The following is a 24,599-nucleotide window of genomic DNA, read 5'->3' as shown; positions in this document are numbered from 1 at the left end:
CACCTGGCTGCACGCATGCTAGCAGCTGGCGCATGCTAACGTGCTAGTCTGCTGGGCCATGCACCATGTCGAGCTTGCTAGCAGCGCATGCATGCTAGCATCGCAAGCTAGCAGCACTGGCTAGCTAGCTGGTGTGGCATGGGGCCAGCATTGTTGGCGCGTTAGGCGTGCTATCATGATGGGCCTAGCACAGCAACACGCATCACATAGAACTCGCAAAGCAGCAAACGCAACGCATCACAGCAGCAACATCAGCCCGCAATGCGTGAGTGGCTTACTTGCTGCACGCATGCGATGACAGGCTAGCAGCCAGCCCAACCTTGGTGCTAGGCACCAGTTGGGCAGCCTTGGCAGCCAAGGCAGGCTGCCAGCCAGCCATGCGTGAGGTCAGCATACGGTCAATGGGGATCGGTCTTGGTGGCCTTGCTTGGGGAGCAAGTGGTGCTTTGGTTCCCCCCTAGTTGTCCTCACCTACCCTTGCTCACCATTTGTCACTTGGCGCTTGTTGATTCATTTGCATTTTAATTTGTTTTTGAATTAAAATAAATTGAGCAAAATGCAATTCTCCCACATTTAAGGGAGATGGGAAATCAAACTCCCTACCCTATAAATACCCAGGCCAAGTTTTGGGTTTGGGAGAAAGCACATGAGTTGAAGTCAATAAGGCATCTCCTTATAAGTGAGAAAACCTTTAAGTTCGTAATACTCTAGTATTTTGTAGGTCTAGCCTCGACTAACCTTCGAGGTAGAGACCGCTCGGGTCGGGTCGAGGGTGCGAGCCGTTGGAGGCTTACGCACTTGCAAAGCTAGAGATTTCAAGTAAGAGCTCGTAAACGAGCGAAGCACACATCGAGGATAAGTCCATCTTTTCTCTTTCTCTCTCTTTTGTTGTTAAATTATGTGATTGCATGTTTAGTTACATTAATTAGTGTGCGGGTCTTGGGCAGGTTTCATTCCGGGTAGTATCGGACACTACGAAACCCAACATGGAGATCCCTTGATATGATCATGATGATTATGTGATGAATAATTATTATGGTCGCATCCCAATGTGAGGTTGCCTACGTATCCGTTAGGAATCAGGCCGAACGTAGCTCTAGCTGAACTTCGCAGAAGTGTGTGTACACCTCAAGGAGGTCTTTCAAGGGTTGTAATGGGGTTAGGCTAAAGGTTGAAGAAGAAGGGATAAAGGCTTAAGACCCAAAATAAGCCCCCAAGGTGTGCAACCTTGTATTTGAATCTTGGTATTTGTATACTTGAGGTTTCTCGCTTTTGAACTTGTTTTTACTTGTTTTTGCATTTGAGATTTGTTCTTGAATATTCTTTAGATAAGTGTGGGAAATCCCGATCATGCAGTCTATCACTCACTTGGCATTCATGTTTCTCAGGCACGATGTGAGCACTCGATAAGAGACGCAATCAGAGACGTGTTCATATCAAGGACATTAGAACACTTGCCTTTTTGCGCACTTTTATTGCTTTTTGAACTTTTGGGACTTTGGTAAAAATAACTCAAGATTTAGTATTTGTCTTTGAAAATTGCATAAGTTACACACCATCCCATCCTAAGGTTAGGTAGATGTGGGTTAAAAAAATGAAAGTTTATCGTTAGACGAGACTCAAAGTGGTTTATCAAAAAAGATTGTATATTTGAAAGGGGTAAATAAAAGTGATATGATGTGTCTACAAAGGGGTGTCTCAAATCATTGGTATACCTTATGCTTAGTTCGGCGTGGATTTTTTTTTATATTTTTTTAAATGCAATGCAATGATCATATGCAAGGAAATAAATGCTCATTTTATTGAAATAGAAAGGGTAATGTAAACACATAAGGAGAAATGTCTTGAGGATGCCTATGCTAGACTTATTGGGGATGGGGAAAACAAGAATAAGAAAAGAATCATGAAATTTTATTATTGAAGCATGCCTCGTACTTTGTGTTTATCATCACTTGGCCTTCTTGTTGCTCGGAGGAACATGAAGCCAATTCGAATCAATGAGGTCTTGAATGCGATCCTTAAGGGTGAAACATTCTTTGGTAGTGTGACCATCACCTCGATGGTATTTTCAATAGGAGTTTGGATTTCAATTAGGAGATCGTCTCTCAGGTATGAGATCTTGGATTGGACCAATGGGATGAATGACGCCTTGGTCATGGAGGTAGTCAAAAACTTCATTATAAGTCATTCCTATTGGTGTATATTCGTTAATGGTCCGTTACCCGCAGCTTATGAGCATTGAGTTTTTCTGATGGGAAGAAGAAGAAAGAGGATGGTCGTTCTTTTCATTCTTCCAATCCCGGCGATGTTCAATGACTGATATCCAATTCATTAGGTCTTCCACCACACTCGTGAGCTTGGTAACGGAATCTCGGAGCTTATTCACGTCTTCTTTTAGATTTGCTAAGTTTTCCTCGGTGGCATCTAAAAAAACTTCTTCATCCTTCTTAATCGTGGTCACTTCGTTAACATCAGTTATATAGACTTCTTCGATCATGGGCTCATCGATAGATGTAATGAGAAGAGAAGGATCAAAGATTATCTGATCTTCTGCGATGACTAGAACCTCAGAAGGTTTGTTATCATCAATCAAATCCTGGATACTTTAATTTCTTTGAGTTTCTAACATTCCTCAGTATCATGACCTCTTCCTTGGCGGTACTTACAATGTTTATTAGGATCCCACTTAGGTGGTCTGGCGTCCGGGACTGGATCTTTGATAGGTCCTATGGGCATGACCAGTCCTTTGTGGTGTAGTTTATCGAAGATTATCTTGTAGCTTATGCCAAGAGGAGTAAACACTCTTTTCGACCTTTGGATTCGTTTCTTAGGTATGTCTGTAGCAAGTACTTCATTAATGGGAGAGGAAGAAGAAGGATGGTCGTTCTTCTTTCCTTTCACATTATTATTATTAGAAACTGCCGATTTCATAAGGTCGTCTTCAATTTCGATGCCTATGTTATAGACGGCTTTGAATGTGTTTAGAAGTTGATATTTTAAGTGTTTTTGGTACCTATCTTGGAGATTTCTAATAAATATCCGCACGGATTCCTTTTCATTTGGGATAGTGATCATCTTGGCAGAAGTCTCTTTCCACCTATTGTAAAATGTAGTGAAGCCTTCATTTTCCTTTTGTTTAAGGATCTCGAGCTTTCTATGGTCGGTCTCCACTTGGATATTACACTTGTACCTATCAATGAAAACCCGCGTGATACTATCCCAAGTAGCAATTTTCTCAGAACCCACAGAAAAGTACCATTGTTGGTGTTTCGGGGTTTTCTGATGTCCTGCGGGAGAGTTACAATTCCGAGACTGGAACCGGACTCCTGTACCTGCAAAACAACGGAGACTCCTGGTGGTGGGAGCTCCGCCTCCAACGGTCAAGTTAGTACTTGATTAAGGAGTAATTAAAGCGGAAATTAAAGTGATTGGGTCTCTCTAGGTGAGAGTGTTTAATGTATGTAATCTGCTTTTTAGCATGCAAATCATGTAATCCCCCCTTAATGAGGATTAAGGGAGGTATTTATAACCTTGGGAAACATGCCCATCCTAGGTTTAGGTTAACCTAGGGCTGATTGGGCTTCCCTCGGAAGTTGGGCCTGGGTGGCCGGTTTCTCCATTAGGCATGGAGTATGCCACATGTCATGACATAATAGGTCCAAGGTGGACGAATAAGCGTGTGCCACGTGGCAAGCCCTGACAGTTCCAACTGGGGGACACTTGGCAGGACCTGATTGGCCCACGTGGCGCATTCCGATTGGTGGGAGCAAAACCCCCTAATCATTTGCCCCTCACAGGTGGCACGTGACTGGTCAAGTGTTACCTGTGACAGGTGTCGCACTGTAACAGGCGACGGCCTGCTACGGGTGTCAGTCGGCGAAAGGCCGAGAGATTTTCCCGCCCAAATTTTGAATTCTGAAAGTGACCCTTCGCCTTCTCACTTCGCCTATATAAGGGAGTGTTGACTTCAGTCATTTTCACACTTGAGAACTTTGTGAGAGAACATTCGGACCCCTGAACTTGCTCTGACAATTTGGACCTTTTCTGCCTACCGCCTGTTCTGACAAGCCGACTGCAAAGGATTTTCAGAACTTCATCAATCGTCACTCGTTCAGGTAACCGTCGGTTCTCTTACTCTTAATTTTCTTTTTATTTTATTCTTTTTTGAAATGGCACCACGGAAGCACACGACACGACCTAGGTTAGTGATCAGCCGGTCACCGGGGACGGCTGAATCTAGGACTAGGAGTGCCGCCTGCCCTTTTCCGGACCCATCTTTGCCCTTTATACAAAGTCCGACTGTATCTGTGTCTATGCAGAGCATGATGGCCAGAACAAAAAAGACTGCCAGGATCTCAAACTCAGACGGCTCCTCCCACAGGGTGCCGATTAGTGAAACATCTGACCAGGCGCCAGATGTGGAAATGAAACAAAGCGGCTTGAAAGCCGGCTGCTCTGAGGGAGGAGTCAAAGTGACCCCTTCCCATTTTATAGTTGACGATTCTTCATTCTTTCCTGCTCCTTTTAAAGGAGAGGAGGCGGGCCCCTCTGGGAGAGGGGAGGAGTCGTCCTCTTCGGACTCGTCAGAGGACGAATCCGAGTCTAGCTCTTCTGGCCATTCTTCTCTGGACACAGAAGAGAAAAACAGTCGCCTGTAAGAGGCGAGGCTTTCTCACGCAGTTGAGAAGGGGGACGATCGGGCGGAGCCATCCGCCTCTCACCGAGAGCAAAATACCCCCTACTACTGCACGGTACCTCGGGGCCGGATCACAGCCATGCAAGAGAAAGTGGAGAGCTTTGTCGCAAACCACACAATGGGCCCCGGCTTTTTAGTGTTTGTGCCGGATCCAGAAGACACAGTCGTCTGGCCGGCTAGTACCAGTTATGATAGCGCCTGCTTTGGCTGCTACGAGGCGGCCATCAAGGCTGGGCTGCGCTTCCCATTACATCCGGCTGTTCAACGGATCTTGGATGGGTATGAGTTGGGGTTATGGCAGTTAGCCCCGAACTCCTAGGTCAACGTACTCGGCTATGTGGCCGGGTGCGAACTGCACGGGGTGGAGCCGAGCTTCGAGGCTTTCGCCCACATGAACTATCTCAGACGGACCCCTAAGGCAGGCGGTACCGGCTGGTATCAATTGACGAGCCACAGGGGCTACCTCATGACGAGAGGTAAAGCAAACAAATGGAAGGACTGGCGGAGCACCTTCCTCATCATTGAGAGTTCAGACACAGAGCTGAACAAGCGCTTCAACAGGTGGAACAGGAATCCTCCCCTTCTTGCACGCGGCCGTAGCATGCCGCCTGTTCCCCCCAAGGCTAAGAAAGAGATCCTTGATAAAGGACTCTTTAAAGTAGAGTCGAAGGTGAACTCTACTTCAGGGGTACGAGAGCAAGTACCCCTGCACTGCGTCCCGAGCTTCAAATGGCTCTACGACGAATACTTTTTGGCTGCCTGTGGCCTCAGCAGTCGGTGCTCAAGAGGTAGTCGGCCTGTCGAATACTCTGCTGTTCCGTGCATTTTGTTATAACTTTTATTAACTTTGCTGTTTGTTTTTGCAGCGGACGCCATGAGCAAAATTACTGCCTCCAAGGCTGCGGCGGCCATGTTGCGGGCCTCCATCATGCAACAGTCTTCAACCGACTCCCCCAAGAAGGGGGCACCCTTGGTAGGCTTCGAACCTTTCACCCTCTTTTTGGAGTTGTGTTTATGCATATACTGACTTTTTTCTTCTTTTTTAGACGGGCGTTCCAAGAGCTTCTTCTTCCCAACAGCCGGACCCCAAGGCCCGGAGGACGACTGTTGCGAGCTCTCCTGGTTCTGCCAGGAAACATTTGGCGGCTGAGAAACAGCCGTCCACTTCTTCAAAAACTCCAGCTGGGCCGCCTAGAAGTATGAAGTTGTCCTTGTAAATTTTAGACTTGCTCCCTTTTTTACTAGGTCTAATCCGCTTGTTTATGCTTGATGCAGCCAGCCCTCAGGAGCCTGACTTGGTCGAGGTGGCCAAGTCTATGATCAAGGTCGTTCCTCCAGCTGAAAGGGAGGCGGTCAGGGGTGTCGGAACCCTTGACCTAGACGGGAATGCAGGGGTCCTTGCTGAGGTATACTTAGCATATTTTTGAGTATTTGAATTCCAGGTCGCCTGTTTTCTTTTTGTTTGGAAACTGACGCCTGTTCCTTTTTACTTAGGCCCTGCTCCGAGTGAACGGCCTTCGCAAGCCGCTTGACCGGAAGAACAAAGAGGTAAAGGCTGCAAAAGCTATGGCCGCCTCTGACTGTGATAAGGCAATGTTTCAAATTGCCCAAAATGAAGTTCTGACCATTGATATTCTTTATTATCAGGCGCAGGCTACCGCCGCTATTCGGGCTCAGTTAGAGGCGGCCCAGAAGAGGAATGACGAGCTGGAGGCGACCATCACCAATCTCAAGGCCGAGCTGAAACCTCTTCGCCTAAAGATGTACTCATACGAAGCCTTGGAGAAATCCTTGGCCAACGTAAAGGAACGCCTGGTGACCCAGGAGAAGAGTCTTACTCAGGAGCTCTCGGAAAAGGCCGAGCAAGAAAAGAAAGAGCTGGTCCGGGAGATGATGGAAGACTCTGCTCAAATCCAGCGCATGACTTGGGGCCGCCTCTTCCCCAATGCCGACTTTGCCTCATGGGAAAAAACGTACCGCCAGTGTTCTGATACCTATAATCAAGAGATCCTGGCGGCTGCTGAGGAAGAGGCGTTGGAGGAAGCGTTGGAGGAGGAGGAGCCGGTAGTGGCGCTTGTGCCGCTTGGGGGTAATGCATCAAAGAAGAATGCAGCTGAAGCCGAGTCCAGCAAGAAGAGTGCTGACCAGGCGGCAGCTGCTTATATTGAAGATCTGCCCCCTTCTTAAGCTTTATGTCTTCTTTCCACGGCCTGCGTGCCGTTTGTTTTGTATTTACCCGGCCAGGGGGCCGGGGCTCTGAATATTTTGCCGGTCTTTAATGACCGGCTTCTTTTTAATGAATTTATTTGTTTTGCTTCAAATTTGTCTAAGTATTGAATATTCTGATATCCAATTGTTCACTATACCGACTGTTTTACATGGCCGATAGTTGCAGACAGGTACGGATAGTTAGTCACGCCGCCTATGCCCCTGGACGACTGGTTGTCTGTTTCGAGGCTAGACGATCAGTCGGCCATTTATCCAATCGGTATTCGAACTATTGTAAAGACTGAATCCCCTTTAGGCAGGCGGTCCTGTCATTTGTAAATTTAACCAAGTAGGAAAGTGGTCTGACCAAACTAACGTGATTGTTACCTAGTTGCCAAGGAACTGAGTAGTAGAGGTATCAAGCGGCTGGTACCGTTTGTTTCCCTTTATTCGCCAATGTTTGTTGGCTTTTAACTCATAAGTTGTTAACCTAGCAGGAGTAGTGGTTGAGAGCCCCTGTTTGCTAAAAACAGGCGGACGACTCATACCTTTTAGGCTCCATACTAAGTTTGAGAGAGTGACTATGAGTTAACTTTGGAGTTACTCAGTCGCCGTCACTCCTGCTTGAGTAGTAAAGGTACCAGGCGGCGGAGGCCGGCTGATCCTTTTGATTCACCAATGTTTGTTGGTTATTAACTCAAGAGGTTGTTAACCTAGCAGGAGTAGTGGTTGGGAGCCCCTGTTTGCCAAAAAACAGGCGGTCTACTCAAACCTTTTAGGTTCCATACCAAGTTTGAGGGAGTGACTATGAGTTAACGTTGGTGTTACTCAGTCGCCGTCACTCTTGCTTGAGAAGTAGAGGTACCAGGCGGCGGAGGCCGGCTAGACCCCTTGATTCGCCAATGTTTGTTGGCTATTAACTCAAGAGGTACCCCCTGCATTTATCCCAAGTAATACAGGCGGTCATCTGACTCAGATGTCAACTGCTACCACTGGTTTGGTTAGTGATAGAGTTATCCTTGTCTCAAAAACGGCTACGTGTTTGCCCTTGAGGGCAGTCGTATAGGTGCCGTGTAATTAGTTTATAGAGCAATGTTCCACCCAAAAGGAAGCTGCTCTCTGCGACGAATTTCATCCGGAGGGATGCCGCCGGACGCTTGCTATGATGTTGGGACATGTCGTATTAGTTTTGAAGATTGGATCAGTTGGCTTGGCGCCTGGTCTGATCATTTGGCCTGTGGCCTTGGTTAGTTCTTGGTGAACGTAGGTGCTAAGTAAGAGGAGGGAAACCGCCTATTTAGGCACAGGGTCGGCCAGGCCCTAATCTTTTTTAGCTAAGTATAAGGGGGTGGCTGTGTGTTTGGAACCAGTCGGCCCTCTTCTATGGAGAGTAGCCGACTATATGTCCAGACAGCATGCCCCTATGGTGAGTAAAATATTCAATGGGGAGTAGCCGACTGTAAAGGTACAGGCGGCATGCCCCTCTGAAGATAGAGTGAAATACTCAATGGAGAGTAGCCGACTGTAAAGGTACAGACGGCATGCCCCTCTGAAAAGGGTAAAATACTCAATGGAGAGTAGCCGACTGTAAAGGTACAGACGACATGCCCCTCTGAAGAGAGTAAATACTCAATGGAGAGTAGCCGACTGTAAAGGTACAGACGGCATGCCCCTCTTAAGTAAAAATTAAACTTGGAGAGTAGCCGACTGTTTGTCAGTAGGCGTGCCCCTCTTAGTACCAAATTGAATAGTAAGTATGCAAACTTTTATTAAGTAGCTCTTGACTATTTACATCATTCAAAAGTAATATTTCTTAAGATTATCTACATTCCAAGTTCGAGGCAACGGTTGTCCGTCTGGTGTTTCCAGCCGGTAGGTACCGTCCCTGACCTCTTCACAGATTCGGTAGGGTCCTTCCCAGTTGGGAGTTAGTTTTCCAGACTCATTAGCCCTACCTACTGCTTCCATTTTTCTAAGTACAAAGTCCCCCACTTTGAGTGGACGCCTGTGCACTTTTTTGTTGTATGATCTAGTCATTCTCAGGCGGTAGATTTCATGGCGCAAGACAGCATTGCCCCTCCTTTCAGGAAGTGAGTCTAATGCCAGGCGCATGGCTTCCCAGTTTGCCTCTTCGTCATATAGCATTACTCGAAGAGTCGGCTCGTAGTGTTCTATTGGAAGAACAGCTTCCGCACCATAAGTTAGGAGGAATGGAGTTTCTCCAGTCGCCCCTTTTTCAGTCGTCCTAATGGCCCAGAGAACATGTGGTAATTCATCCGCCCATAGGCCGCCTGCTCGTTCAATCTTTTTCTTGAGACCGTCTGAGATGATTTTATTAAAGGCTTCTACCTGGCCGTTTGCTTGTGGACGGCCGACAGATGCAAAGTACTGTGCAATTCCTTGGTCACCCAACCAGCTTTTGAGAACAGGCGTCTCAAATTGGGGACCATTATAAAAAACCATAGACATGGGAACCCCGAACCGAGTGATGACATTTTTCCAAATGAATGAAATTACATCTTTCGTCTTGATTCCCTTTACAGTCTCCGCCTCTACCCATTTAGTGAAGTATTCGACGGCAACAAGTATGTACCTCCTTCCGCCTGTAGCAGGCGTATATGGACCCAGAATATCCATGCCCCACTTAGCAAACGGTAGTGGGCTATGAATAGTAGTGAGGTCAGTAGCCGGACGGTGAATTAGCTTGCCAAACCTTTGGCACTTGTCACATTTTTTCACCATCTCCATTGCATCTGCTTCTAAAGTAGGCCAAAAGTAGCCCTGCCGCCTTGCCCGTTGAGTAAGCGTCTTACCGCCTATATGAGAAGCACAGTAACCAGAGTGAAGATCGTCTAGTATCTCTCGTCCCTTTTCTGGAGTAACACACTTTAAGAAGGGTTGAAGGTACCCCCTTTTGTGAAGTTCTCCCTTTATTATTTCAAAACTGGTTGCTCGTTTTTTCAGTGCTGCCGCCTGTTGATGATCATCCGGCAGGATACCGTTTGTCAGATATGCCCTGATTGGATCCATCCAGATTGAGCTTCTGTCTAGGATTCCAATAGGGTCTTCCTCGATGCTTCTTTTCTCCATTACTTCCCAAAAAACAGTTCGAGGAGTATCACAGGAGGCGGATGATGCTAATTTTGAAAGTGCATCCTCCTGGTTGTTTTCTGATCTCGGCACTTGGATCAGATGGAAATCCTCAAGGGAGCCGACTGCTTGTCGGACCGCCTGTAAATACTTGATCATGGCCGGATGGGTTGCTTCGTATTCGCCATTGTACTGACTCACTATCAATTGTGAATCGGAACAGGCGTCTATTTTTCTTGCCCCTGCCGCCTTGCACATGCGGATTCCGGCTAGTAAAGCTTCATATTCTGCCTCATTGTTTGAGGCTTGAAAACTGAAGCGTAACGCATACTCGTACCTGTCGCCCTCTGGCGACCGACATATGACGCCTGCTCCACAACCATTTGAAGTAGAGCTTCCATCCACATATACCTTCCAGACTTGGTCTGGAACTTGAGAGTCAGGAGGACGAGTCATTTCAACAATAAAGTCAGAAAAGGCTTGCCCCTTCACTGCTTTTCTAGGCTCGAAAGTTACTTCGAGGCTCTGTATTTCTATGGCCCATTTGATCATTCGGCCTGACGACTCCCGGGCATCCATCCAATGCATTCTTTTCGATCTTGTACGAAAGTACACTGAAGACCAACCCAATCTCGATGATGGTCAGTGGCTGCTTGATAGGTTGGTCTGTATACACGACGACTGCATGTGCCAAAAAGTAGGGCTTCAATTTTTTAACAGCCATGAAGAGTGCAAGACCAAATTTCTCCACTAAGGGATACCTCAACTCGGCATTTTTCAGTACATGACTGACAAAGTAGACCGGGAACTGACAGCCGTCTCTTTCAGCAAGGAGAACAGCGCTTAACGCATGCTCAGAGACGACAAGGTACATGTAGAGTACTTCTTTGGGCAAAGGGCTGACCAGCCTCGGCAAGGAATGCAAGTGAACTTTCAATTTCTAGAAGGCCTCCTCAGCAGCCGGCCCCCATTCAAACCTTGCCTTTTTCTTAATTGCCTGGAAAAAGTATAGGCTTTTGTCGCCTGATCGGCTTAGAAGTCTTCCCAAGGCCGCCAGACAACCTGTTAACTTCTGAACCTCTCGGATGGTACGAGGCGACTGCATGCCAATGACCGCCTGCACCTTCTCAGGGTTCGCCTCTATTTCTCTCTGATTGATAAGGAATCCGAGAAATTTCCCAGACTCAACTCCAAAGACACATTTCTTGGGATTGAGCATGACATGGTGCCGCCTGAGTGTGGCGAAAGTTTCTCGGAGGTCCGACAGATGATCTTTCTGAAGTTTAGTCTTGACAATCATATCATCAATATATGCCTCGACGTTTCTCCCAATCTGATCAAAGAACACAGTGTTTATCATTCACTGGAAAGTGGTCGGGGCATTCTTAAGACCAAACGGCATGACCGTGTAACAATATAACCCCTGATCAGTGACGAAGGCCGTCTTCTCCTGATCTTTCTTCCATAAAGGAATTTGATGGAAACCAGAGTAGGCGTCCATAAAGCTCATCAAAGCATGGCCGGCTGTTGAGTCGACCAGGTTATCAATTTTAGGCAGAGGGTAACTGTCTTTGGGGCACGCCTTGTTTAAGTCTGTGTAGTCTACACACATTCGCCAGGTGCCATTCGGCTTTTTAACAAGCACGACATTTGCAACCCAATCTGGGAAGTAACATTGCCGAATGAACCCTGCATCAAGTAATTTTTTAACTTCGGCGGCTGCCGCCTGACTTCTTTCTTCGCCATGGTTCCGCTTCTTCTTCCGTACCGGCTTCTTTTTTGGATCCACGGCCAGTTTATGTACCGCCAGATCAGGACTAATGCCTGGCTTTGGACTTCGAATGCAAAGATGTCCTTGTATTCTTTCAATAGTTTGTGAAAGTCGTCACCAAGGTCTCTCAGAGCAGTCGTCCCAACTTTGACTGTTCGCTCAGGACGTGAGTCGTCTAAGATCAAGTCCGTATGCTCACCAGCCGGCTGAGGGCGGAATTCATCCGACCGCTCCTCTGCCAATGATTGCTATTTTTTGTCTTTTCTTGCGGCCCCTGTCTGGGATGCCTTTCTCTTCTTTCCGCCTGCTTTTTGAACAGGCGCACTCTCCTTAACATTGTCAAGGTCTGTTTTTTCACCACTTGACCCAGTGGCCATAACAGTGGGCTTGACATCCGAGAGATAGCACTCTCGGGCCATCCTCTGGTCTCCCCTTAGGGAGCCGACTGTTTCATTATCCCTCTCAAACTTGAGCAACATAAGAGATGGGATTATAACAGCCTTGGAATTATTCAGGGTTGGTCGTCCCAGAATCATGTTGTAGGCCGAGAGTTCTTCTACTACCAGGAACCGGACTACCATGTGTCGTCCTTTTCCTTTTTCGCCCAGGCGGATGGGTAAATCCACTCGTCCCAGTGGGTGGACGACTCCTCCTCCAAACCCTACTAAAGGGTGGGATGCCGGATGTATGCAATCAGTCTGATATTTTAGTTTCGACAGACATTTGCTACTGATGAGATCTGAGGAGCTTCCGGTATCTATGAGGATTCGGCCAACTCTCTGGTTGGCCACTTTACATTCAATAACGATAGGGTCGTCATGCGACCCTCTTACCCCTCCTAGATCTTCTTCAGTGATGACAATCTCAAGAAATGAATATTTGGAGGGCCGTTCTTGGTGAACGGAATTTACATCTAACCGTCTGATGTTGTCTTTGTTGCCCCTAATAGTGGGGCCGCCTCCTGAGAAGCCGCCTGCAATGGTGTAGACAACTGCATCATCTGTATCGGAGCTGTCGGCCTGTTGATTCTTTTTGGCCGACTGCTTTTTTGAGGAAGTGTTCCCCGTAGATTTCTTGACATAAATGTCAAGATCACCTTTCTCAGCCAGGCGGTCCAGATACCGCATGAGACTGATGCAATCATTGGTGTGATGACCAACATCTTCATGATAAGCACATAATTTTTCTTGGTTCCGGTTGTTTGCAGAACCCTTCATGGGGACCGGCTTCTCAATTGAGATCCGTCCCTTGATTTCTTTTAGGATAAACTGGTTATCCTTGTTAAACGCATACTTTGGGGAGTATGGTTTGAATTCTTTTTTCTTTTTCTGGGCCGGCTATTTAGAGGAATCAGCCGCCCAGACCTCTTTTCTCTTCTCGTCCTTGTTTGACGACTGTTTCTGTCGTCCTTCTCTTTTGTCGAACCTTTTTCCATCCGACTGTTTTACCGTACTACAAAGATCAGTCGCCTGTATATAGGCTTCCGCTTCAATCAAGGCCTCTTGAAGAGTCGCCACCCTCTTTCGGACCAAATCAAATTTGAAGGTCGACCCGTCTTTGAGACCTCTGAAAAAGTCAGTATAGGCTACTTCATCTGGTAACCCTTGAATCTGTATTCTCATCAGGTTAAACCGCCTGATGTAAGAACGAAGCCCCTCCTTCTCGCCCTGCTAAATTGTTCCTAAATCAAGGGTCGTCTTCTTCGCAGGGATGTTCATGGCGAAGTTGGAGGTGAATAAGTAAGCAAGCGTCTTGAAGCTATTTACACAACCAGTCGGCAGGTTGCCGAACCATTGTTGTGCGATTCCTTTGAGAGTCGCTGGGAAACACTTGCACCAAGTGGGATCATCCAACCCTTGAAGGTACATCAGGTTGGTGAAGGCCATAAGATGGTCTTCTTGGTTAGTAGTGCCGTCATAGGCGCCTACTAATACATTTTTCACTTTGGCCGGCTGAGCGGCTTCAGTATTTTCCTTGGAGAAGGCCGACGGCTGTTCACCAAGTCTAAGCAACCGTAGCTGCCAGTCCATAGGTTGGACGTTTTTTGCTGCATGACCACCAAACGGAGGTGGCTGTAAAAAATATTGTTGTTGCGGTACAAACGGTAGGTTTTGTACCGCCTGGTCGCTATGAAAGCCGGACTGACGGGAGGTGCCGCCTGACTGACTCTCACGATACGACTGAGTATGCCTCATTGAGGCATTTCGCAGACTGTCTTGGAAGTTTGAAGTAGAGGACGACTCTGACAATCGGTCACTCTTCTTCTGCTCTAGAAGTAGCCGAGCGTCTGTGTATGATTTCCTCGACCCGTCCGCCTGAATATGGCGAACAGGTTTCCTATTTCCTGGAGTAGGAAAACGGTATTTTGTGAAATCAAGGGCAGTCGGCTCCCGCTTCCTAGATTTAGGATGAGGAGTCGCCTCTTGCCCTTGAACTGGCTTCCTCTTCAGTGAAGTGGAAGGTTTCTTAGCCGACTGCTCCTTGTCCAGAGCAGGCGGCTTCTTGTTGATCAATTCTTGGATCTCTCCCTTGAAGTCCCTCATGAAGGTCATGAGTTCGTTCCTTGTGATGGGAGCAGACCCATCAGTCGGCTGTTGCCGAACAGGTGGTGCGCCTGCTGGCTCACTTCCAGTGTGAAGATGTTCTCGTTCCCTCCTTTCTGTATGACGGGTACGTCGGGCCCTTAGGGTCCCGTCTGAAGCTGTGTGAGCTTCAACTTCAAATTCATCCTCAGTATCGTGGTCCGACTGAACTTGAGGGTCGTCTAGGGGACGCCTCTCTTCAGGAGTCGGTACAGACTTGGATGCCATCTCAGGAGTACTCTCCCCACAGACGGCGCCAAATGTTTCGGGGTTTTCTGATGTCCTGCAGGAGAGTTACAATTCCGAGACTGGAACCGGACGCCTGTACCTGCAAAACAACGGAGACTCCTGGTGGTGGGAGCTCCGCCTCCAACGGTCAAGTTAGTACTTGATTAAGGAGTAATTAATGCGGAAATTAAAGTGATTGGGTCTCTCTAGGTGAGAGTGTTTAATGTATGTAATCTGCTTTTTAGCATGCAAATCATGTAATCCCCCCTTAATGAGGATTAAGGGAGGTATTTATAACCTTGGGAAACGTGCCCATCCTAGTTTTAGGTTAACCTAGGGCTGATTGGGCTTCCCTCGGAAGTTGGGCCTGGGTGGCCGGTTTCTCCATTAGGCATGGAGTATGCCACATGTCATGACATAATAGGTCCAAGGTGGACGAATAAGCGTGTGCCACGTGGCAAGCCCTGACAGTTCCAACTGGGGGACACTTGGCAGGACCTGATTGGCCCACGTGGCGCATTCCGATTGGTGGGAGCAAAACCCCCTAATCAGTTGGCATACTGGTTCCAAGGAAAGAGAGAAAAGTGAGGGGAAGATTTTCTCATCAATTCCTTTGATTTCCATGATTGTTTTGAAAGCCTTTAGGTAAAATTAAGGATTTTCAATGACTTTGAACTTAGTGATGTCAGTGGCCGAGACCTTGTGCGGAAAAAGATCTTTGTCTAGTGAGAGTCCCCTAGAACTTATATCGAGATACTTATAACCATTGGAGATTTGACTTAGCCCTTCTTGGATGCGTTTGATTGTCTCTGCTGGAACTTGTTTATCAGAATTTTCAACTTTCTCCATGCGAATGGTGAGTCCCTTGACAAGCTCGGCAAGATTTTCCATGGTATTTTTTTTGGAGATTTTCAACGTCTTCTTTAGTGGCCGCCATTGGTTTCTTCTTCCTTCGAACTGTGTTTCTAAAGAAGATCTCTTGTATGTAGGAGTTGTATCGAACTAATCAACCCTCTTTTCTTGACTAAACGCTGTAGAAAAGGAAACCATGGATGTTTCTTGTCAATCACATGACTCGAACTCAATTCAACATGTACATATGAGGAAAGAGCATAGTGTATGAGGTGAATGATATGTATGGGGAAAGCATGTAAGAGGAGAGTAAGCGGGGAGGTATATGTGTATAAGGAAGGTATGTAATGTATGAAAAGTGTCTAAGAAGGAAAGGGTGAGGTATGTAATGTGGTGAGGTGTATAATATATGGAAAGTTATGTAGGGGGAAAGGATGTATTTGTGGAAACGCATGGAAATTTCCAGGAATAGGATGGACCCTCAACTCAAATGACAGAAAGGATGACTCATGCATGGACCTAAGACATGGTCATGGTGTGAAAGAAGATGTGTACAACGTGTGTGCAAAGACTCGTGAGCGTGAGTGTTATTTACAAGACTCGTGTCATGACCATGTAACTAGACATGTGGTTAGACTCATACAAGACCAGGGAAAGACCATATACTGACGTTAAATTAGTTAATCATGACAATGGGAATCGATGCGAAGACTCGGAAATAAATGACTGAACCATCGTGTGGCGATGGAATTGTCGCATGACGATGGTGCCATCGCGAGGCGACAAGCTTGTCACGACACGATGGTTACCATCGACATGCGCCACAAATCAAGGGTGACGCGCCAAAGTTAGAATGTCACAAGGATTTGTTTTCAGTCATTCTTTCGAAGGTTTAAGCCTAAAGGTCTTCTAGGTCGAGCATATTTAGACTTTATGGGTTCAAATTAACAAAATTAATCTAGCAAAGTCTTTTTAGTCCTTGGGTTAGTATGTTAGACATATGTACAAGAAACAAGTCAACACAAGGGTTAGTTTAATCACAAACAAGGTATGCACAAGTAGTCAAGTAGTCACAACATGATTGATGCAATGAGTTTGCCACCTAACAATGGCTCTAGTTCTCTAAGGTCAAGGATTTTGGTATCCAAGAGGGTCCATGGTTAAGAGTCCGGATGCATTACACGGAAGCCTTACCTTAGAAGGGTTGGCGCGATGGACGGGACTCCGCGAGTTAGACTCAACTCCATGGTTTGGTAAAACACATATGCGTTCCAAAAGGTCGAAAAAATTTAATTAGGAAGTAAAATCATCGAGATAGTACAAAGCTGGCGCATAATCGCTAGATCATGTTGCTGGACGGCAGTGTCCATCGTCCGGCGACAACCTTGTCGCGAAACGACCAGGCTGATGTCCGGCGTTGGTCACAGTCGCCAGGCGACAGTTCTAACGCTCTACGGCAGATTCAGTTTTCATTATCTTTTCCAATTTTTTGCAGCGTCTTTCCAATTTTAGTTGTGAAAAATATTTCCGGCCTTTCCTACGTGTATGTCCTATGTTTTGACGCATTACAGATGGTCTTTCCAATGCGTACTTTTTTATGCTTATGCCACAATGTTAATCAAAATTATACACATGAATATCAAACATCTTTCAAGTCTCATCAACTCATTCTAATGAATTTCCAAACAAATTAGGAATTAATTAGAAATCCTCCCCAGTGGAGTCGCCAAAAACTGTAAGGAATTTTCCAACTTCGCCCTAGTATGGGTCATGTTTTTAGGCATGGCGGCGCTCCAAGAAAAAGAAGCTAGAGAAAAAGAGTCGCCAACAAGTTTTAGGACCTTATAAACCGTTCATGATTATGAAGGTTACACCCCATTCACAATCACAGAGATTGCTAACTCCATGGTGATTCGGAACCATAATAGGATGTTCGGGGATGATGATATGAATTTGACCTTAGAGAAGCCAAAACCGCCCTTAATAGGTCTCTACATAATTCTTTTGATATTCATACGCGCTTTTCGATCAACATACATACATCAAATTAATCCTAAACATGTCAAATTTATGTTGGTTGATTATTATTGCGTAATCAAATCTAATATTTGTGATTACTTTTAAAATCATATTAAGCCTAAATTGAAATTGTTAATTATATTATTAGGTGTGATTTCAAGTACAAATTCCTTTTAAACCTGCAAGAAAGGGCGTGATTAAGCAATAGCAATAAATCATAGATAATCAAGCAACATATGATTAATATCACAGTCATCATCAAAACATCGTTACTAGTAAGATCCTAGGCATGATACTAAACAGATTAATAACAACTCCTAACAAGTCACTTATAACAAAATCAAAGCATTATCTTAAACATGATTTCTAATAATCAAAGCATTAATCCTAAGCATGCTTTCTATTCAAAAGAAAGTAATTAAGTAATTAGATTGCTCATTTTGATGTCTCAACCTTCTTGCTATTAATACAATACACACATTAGTAAACTTCTAGAAAGTTAAATCAATAGATCAAAAAAGAATTGAAATATAGATTTGGGACAAACCCTCAGAACTATCAACCTTTCACGTCGAGGTCGAAGGCAACGTCGAGGTCGAAGGCAACGTCGAGTATGATTTTGAGTATTCGAATCACGCAAAGGAAGTATTGTGTTTGTTTGGGGATGTTTAGTCTAAGAGCATGGGTTTAGGAATTCTCTCGAATTCTTGTGATGGTTTGTAGATGATGATTGTAGCTGATTTCTAGATAGGTGTTGATTCATCTGAAATCGGAAAAAACTACCTATATTTAGAAGGAAAAAAGAGATTCTAGACGATCCGAAAAGATTAGAAGTTCTAAATAAAATAGAATAGGTTTCATCGCGGCACGACACGATTGTCGCGACATTTTGGCACCTGTCGCAACGCGACAATGCTGATGTGGCGCGATGGTCCTGCCGTTGTGCTATGGTTATAAAAGATAGAAAAGTCGTAAGAAATTTGATTTCTGATGGAATATCTACTTGTATAAGATATCCAAACGTCTTTGAATTTGAGTGGAACAAGGATTATCGTATGAGAAGTTTTATTCAATCTTGAACTTTTTTTATCTTTATTTTTTTGGAAAGAATAGATTAGAACCTGCTAGAGGATTCTCAAGGATCCTAACTAATTTAGGATTAGGAATATGATCATATAGGGCCTAAATAAAATATTTGGACTCCATATAATCATTGGGTCGTAGCTAAGGTGGGCTTAGGCTCGGTTTAGTATTTTGGCTATATCTCACTCTTTTTAAGTTGGATTGGGCTTAAAATATGCCATTGGAAAGCTCTTTTCAACCCCATCCAACTAAACAATAATTGGACTGGAATTATGGACCAAAATAATCTGGTTTGGGCATTTTGTTGATTTGGACACGAAATGAATGATTTTAAGGACACGAAATGAATGATTTTGGAGTTAAAGACATGAAATGAATGATTTTAGATTAAATTTTTTTAGGAAAGGTTAGAAATATGGTCAGAGCTTAAGGAAACTTCACGTGACTCTTCAACTCTTTATCGAACTCGTCAATCAAAGACGTAAAAGGTACTCATCACTAGGTTTGGTTTTTTGGGGAGACAAAATCAAGTGTTTACAATACCCTCTAAAAACGCCCACTGAAACCAACCGCTAGCTGTCGAAATCGACTGGTTTAGGGCCAAAATGGTCAATTTCGACCGTTAGTGACGATTGTTGTTGGCTGTTTTTGGGTGGTATGAAAAACAACCATTCGATTTTGGTGGTCGTTTGGTTAGCTGCCGATTTTGGGGAGGGGGAGGAGTTTCCGATGGCAGTGGCGGCGGCGACAACCGACATTTGGAGTGGGGTGGTTGGGTTAGTTTTAGGGTTTTGGTTTTTTCTTTTGTTTTTTAAATTTATAATCTTTCTTTTTTAAAAAACTAACCAAATGGCAACATGTGGCACAATGGACCCCATTTAACGAATTTTTGGACGAAAACTTGTTAAGTGATAGTAAAATCAAACTTTTAAAATTTTTAGTGGTGTTAAATTTTTTTTTTGGGTATTATTAAACAATTTTTTGTGGTGTTAAAAATCAAAATTTTCTAATCAAAACTAAAATTCATAAACTAATTTGAAAAAAAAATCAAAAATTAGAATAATTTATTTTCACAATTTTAAAATGAATTATAATTAATTTTATCATTTAAAAATAATTAAAAAATCAATAAATCACAACTGTTCAATTTTAAAAATTGTGGTAGTCATTTGAAGTAGAATTTTCAGTAAAACATGGGATAATTTATTTTAGGTTTTAACATTTAGCTCATCATACAATAAAAAAAATATTCACTACCAACTATCACGCAAAAAATTAAAAAATGGAAACTAATAATCCCACCTTTGGTATTTCTACTCAAAACAACCCTACCTTTTTGAAATCTGAAAACAATCCCACCCTTAACCCCCATATTCTCAAAACAAGTCTTATACCGGTTTGTGGAATTGGTAACTTGTTTTAGGATTTTTTTTCCAAACTAAGCCATATTTGAAAAATATTTTGCAAAATGGTTGCGTGGCAAAACTATTTACCAAACTAAGATTCAGGGATAAAACGCTGTCTCGGACAACGTTTTATACCCTGGTTTTTAGTGTTTTTTTAAAAAAAAATAAGGTATAAATCGGTGTTTCGGACGGCGTTTTTACCTGTTGACCTTTTTTTTTAATTTCGTAAATTCTGATATTTAAAAAATAAAAAAATATCAAAAACACATAAAATGCTGGCTGAGGCAACGTTTATTTCTTTAACATAAAACGTTGTCCCAGGCAGCGTTTTATGTGCAATTTTTTTTTGTACATAAAGCGCTGTCCGAGACAGCGTTTTTTCTGTTGGCTGCAACACACAGCAACCAGCATACTTCTCACATCAAGTTCAGCCCCCAACCCTCCAACACTCATTCAGCCATCACCCTCCACCACTTATCCAGCCACCACCCGCCACCATCACCCTGCAACACCATCCCCACCACCAACCCCAACCTCAACCACCATCCCCACCGCCATTCACGATCCCTGACAACCTCCCCACCATCGACCACCACCAACCACCACTACTAACCACCACCACCACCACCAACCACCGCTTTTGCCCACCCTTAGCCACTTCAAACCACTCAAACCACCCCCAACAGCACTATACCACCATGAACCACCACATTAACCACGACCGGCCATCACTTCTACTCCGTTTCTCATTATAGAGCCCAAATGTCTTATGTTTGATATATATCGTCCTAGAATGATCTATTTTGACTAACATAATTCTGATTTGGACAAATAAGGAAATTAAACTTCAAACCACACACAGATTCATTCAAAAAACATTTATTATATTAATAATGTAAGTGTTATATACATCATTCTAGAAAATCCGGCTACAACAAATAAATCAGCTAATACTACCCCGACTCATTTATTCGGGATAATTGTTCTCTATCCTGTCTGTCGGCCCTTCGTCTGACATTATGTCGCCTGTAATGTGTAATGGTGGTGAATGGGTCTCGGGGCGGTGGGGGAGTCTACTGGGTGGACGATGGGCCCTCCTGGGTAGGGGTGGGCACAGAATTGTGGATGATGTAATCCTTTGTGTCTTTGGGTGACGTAGGATCACCTCCACCGCTACTCTGGCCGAGCTCAAACTGTGAATAGACGGAGTGGCCATCATGGCCGTCCCGCTGGTAGACGAGATAGTCGTGACCATATCTCTATAAGGTAGCCACGCCCATATCTCGCACCCACTCGACCTGAGGTCTGGTGGGTCCGTCTGCAAGGGCGATTGACAGTGCATCAACCATCGCCACCATATCCGCCGCCTGTAGTAATCATCGATTAGTCAGTTGTATGATATAGAAATTAAAAAATTGATGAAAATAAGTAGAATAAAAGAAACTCACATACCCGTTAATGACATCATGTGCTGGATGGTAATGTGTGGATGGTGGTATATAGCTGGGGTTGATGAAACTCCGTGTAATCCACCTATACCAGACCATGTACGGATCGTGAGGATCCATAACGCCTTGCATCGGATCACCTTCAACGACGAACTCCAACCGTCACTGCCATAGGTTAACGTAAACCCTATGCTCCACTGACCAGTCTGTCTCCCCCTTTCCCCAACGGTTAATGCCGTGCAGGCGGATACTAGTGTCACATTGCCGGGGGACGGAATGGCGTAGTCCAAATTGTCGCATGACTCGGTCGAGGAGGTGACTCTCCACAACCTCAAAACAGATGACAGGGGTCCTGGCACGCCACTCTGCCTGATAATCCAGCAGATGTGCAGGCATGACATCAACCAAGTCAGCTACATACGGATCCCATGTCACCTGCAAAAACACATCAAAAGTAATACCGTAAATAGGTTAGTGCACTGACAAGAATTATATTAATTTACTGTTTACAAATTCCTTTTAAGTTACCACCTGATCCTCGGTGAGTCGGTCTAGGGTGTCTCCGTAGTACGGAAGACCCCTCGCCGCATGCGCAAGTGTTAGTCTAGGGACCACCCACCTAATACCAAAAAATATTTTATTTTGTCAACTAGCACAATAAAACCATATGTATGAAGTCTAAAGTAATGACAACTGTAACAAACCTGCAACTGTATGCCTCAACAGGTGTAGGGAGCGGTGGAGCATCCTCATCCCAGTCCTGATCCCCCCGACGATGTCTAGTAGGCCTACCTGGTCTGCCTACATGGATATGCTCCCAAGCCCAGAACTGCAACACAAAAATATAAAACTAGGTTTAGTATAAACTAGGTAAGTGGCTTTCGAAATAGGTTGTTGATAATTAGGTGAGTTACCTGAAGCACAATCAAGGGACCTCCGATCTCGCTAGAACCGCGGTAGGATGCTCTACACAGCTAGCGATACAACGTCGCCAAACAAGCACTACCCCAACTGTAGCCACGAATATGATCCCAGTCGTGGTCTAACAACTGTAGGTAAATGAGCTGCAGATGGCTCCCGCTCTTGTTGTTGAACAACACGCCAGAGATGAGAAAGAACAAGTACGCCCGAGCGTGTCTCTGAACCGTGGCGTCATCAGCGCCCGGAGGTAGCTCACGGAAAGTCTCGCGTATCCAGCCGGTCCTCAACCCGGACCCCCTGATCTCGTCGGGACCTGGCTGAACCCCAAGAACCCGAGCTACCAAACCAATGGGATCGACTAACACATGTCCTGTCACCGCAGTCCCATGTATAGGAAGGCGCGTGAGTATCGCGACGTCCCGCAACATAATGGTCGCCTCCCCAACAGGTAGGTGGAAGGAGTACGTCTTCTGTCTCCACTTCTCCGCGGGCGCAGTGACAAGCGCTCGATCGATCTCCCTGAACATCATATGATGAAAACCACCTAAGCCAACTAACTCGACGTACGCAATAACACGTGGATCAACAACTCATTCCCCTATAAACCTGGTAGTATAGTTCCTGCAAACCAGCTACTTCGTTGGATCAACCTGATAAAAAATCATACGAACGTAATTAATATCAGCTAGTATATCAATTTAACATGCATAAGTACATGAATGGACGGATGAAATATTATCGTCTGGTCACATATGGCAACACTCCGATGTGTGTCCTGTAGTGTCAGGACAGAAGGGTCAACTGGTCCGGGTGTCCTATCTTCTCCGTCCATGATATCTGTTCATTGAAAACATTATACACCAAATACCAACACAATTACTGGATTAACAATTAAACATAAGCTGAGCGAGTTAAAGGCAAAGAAAGAAAATTTCAAACGACATCCAAAGTAGAAAATAGAAATGATCTAAATGTTACAAACTTTATAAAATCTGATACAAAATAATTTTACTTTCTACTACTACAACAAATAACAAACACAAACTTAGGTCCTATGTCGGTCTAGATGGACATGTTGTTCGGTTGTGACCCTGCTGGTGACAGCGGCTGCATTTGCTCAGGGGCCGGTTAGTCTCATCCATTTCATTGCGTATGCGCTTTGACCTTGGCCGCCCTTTTCCACGTACCATGCTACCGTTCGGAATGAGTTTAGGGCCGACATATGGCGTCTAGGTTGTCTCGTAGGGGATAGGCAAGAATTGTGGTGCATAGGTGTTCGTGTAGGCCTCCGATTGCAGGGGTCCACCCACGGCCGCTCGATAGTGAATACGTCACACAGACTGCTAGAACATGAGAACATGGGAGGTGGAATATCTTTGGTTTGTTGCATGTACATGTTCTCAACTGAAAGTTAACAGTATGTTTATGGCCTCTTTTACTACCAAGTCGCTCTCCCCTTTCTGTTGTAACTTGGTAAATATGCAATCGGCGGTTATACACATCCACTCTGTGATATCTGGCTTTTGCGGTGTTCTTCTCCAGAATGGCAGTGACCTCAGGTAGCGTTTCATTAAGAACATTAAACGCTGTCTTAGGCAGCGTTTTAGGGTATTTGTTTTTTTTTTTAAAAAAAATTAAAACTATAAATTATGAAATTTTCTTTTTTACAAAAAAAAAAAAAAGCCAACAAGTAAAATGTTGTCCCAAACAGGGTTTTATACATTGAATTTTTTTAAAAAAAAAAAAAACAGGGTATAAAACGCTGTCCGAGACAGCGTTTTACCCTGAAAGCTTAGTTTGGGAAATAGTTTTTCCACGAGTCTAGTTTGCAAAATATTTTGCAAACAAAGCTTAGTTTGGGAAAACGTCCCTTGTTTTAGATGGTGACTTGTCACGTATCACCTTCAATTCTAATTGATCCAATTTTAATTTTTTTAATAAAAAAGAAAAAAAAATAATTTAAAAGAAAAAACACAGCCTCCTCCTTCCTGAATCCCGACCACCTAACAGCACCCACCCCTACCGGCGAACAGCAGCCCCCTCCCCAACGAACAACAACCCCCTCCCCGGCGAAGAAAAGCCACCCTCTCCCACCCAATTCATCACCGAACAACAGCTCGACCTTTCTCTATATCTCAGTTTTTCTCTCCTAAACCAAAAATCGAAATTCTTCATTAAAATGGAATCTTTGGTACTCAAAAGCAAAGGGAAAGTTTTAGGAGCTTCGTGGGTGGTCGGGTTTAGGGGTTGATGCGGTGGTCGGATTTCGGGTAAGAGGTGGTCGGATTAATAGGG

This window comes from Chenopodium quinoa, unplaced genomic scaffold (genome assembly GCF_001683475.1).
Source record: "Chenopodium quinoa cultivar QQ74 unplaced genomic scaffold, ASM168347v1, whole genome shotgun sequence".
Taxonomy (NCBI): domain Eukaryota; kingdom Viridiplantae; phylum Streptophyta; class Magnoliopsida; order Caryophyllales; family Amaranthaceae; genus Chenopodium; species Chenopodium quinoa.
This window is presented reverse-complemented; position numbering follows the sequence as displayed.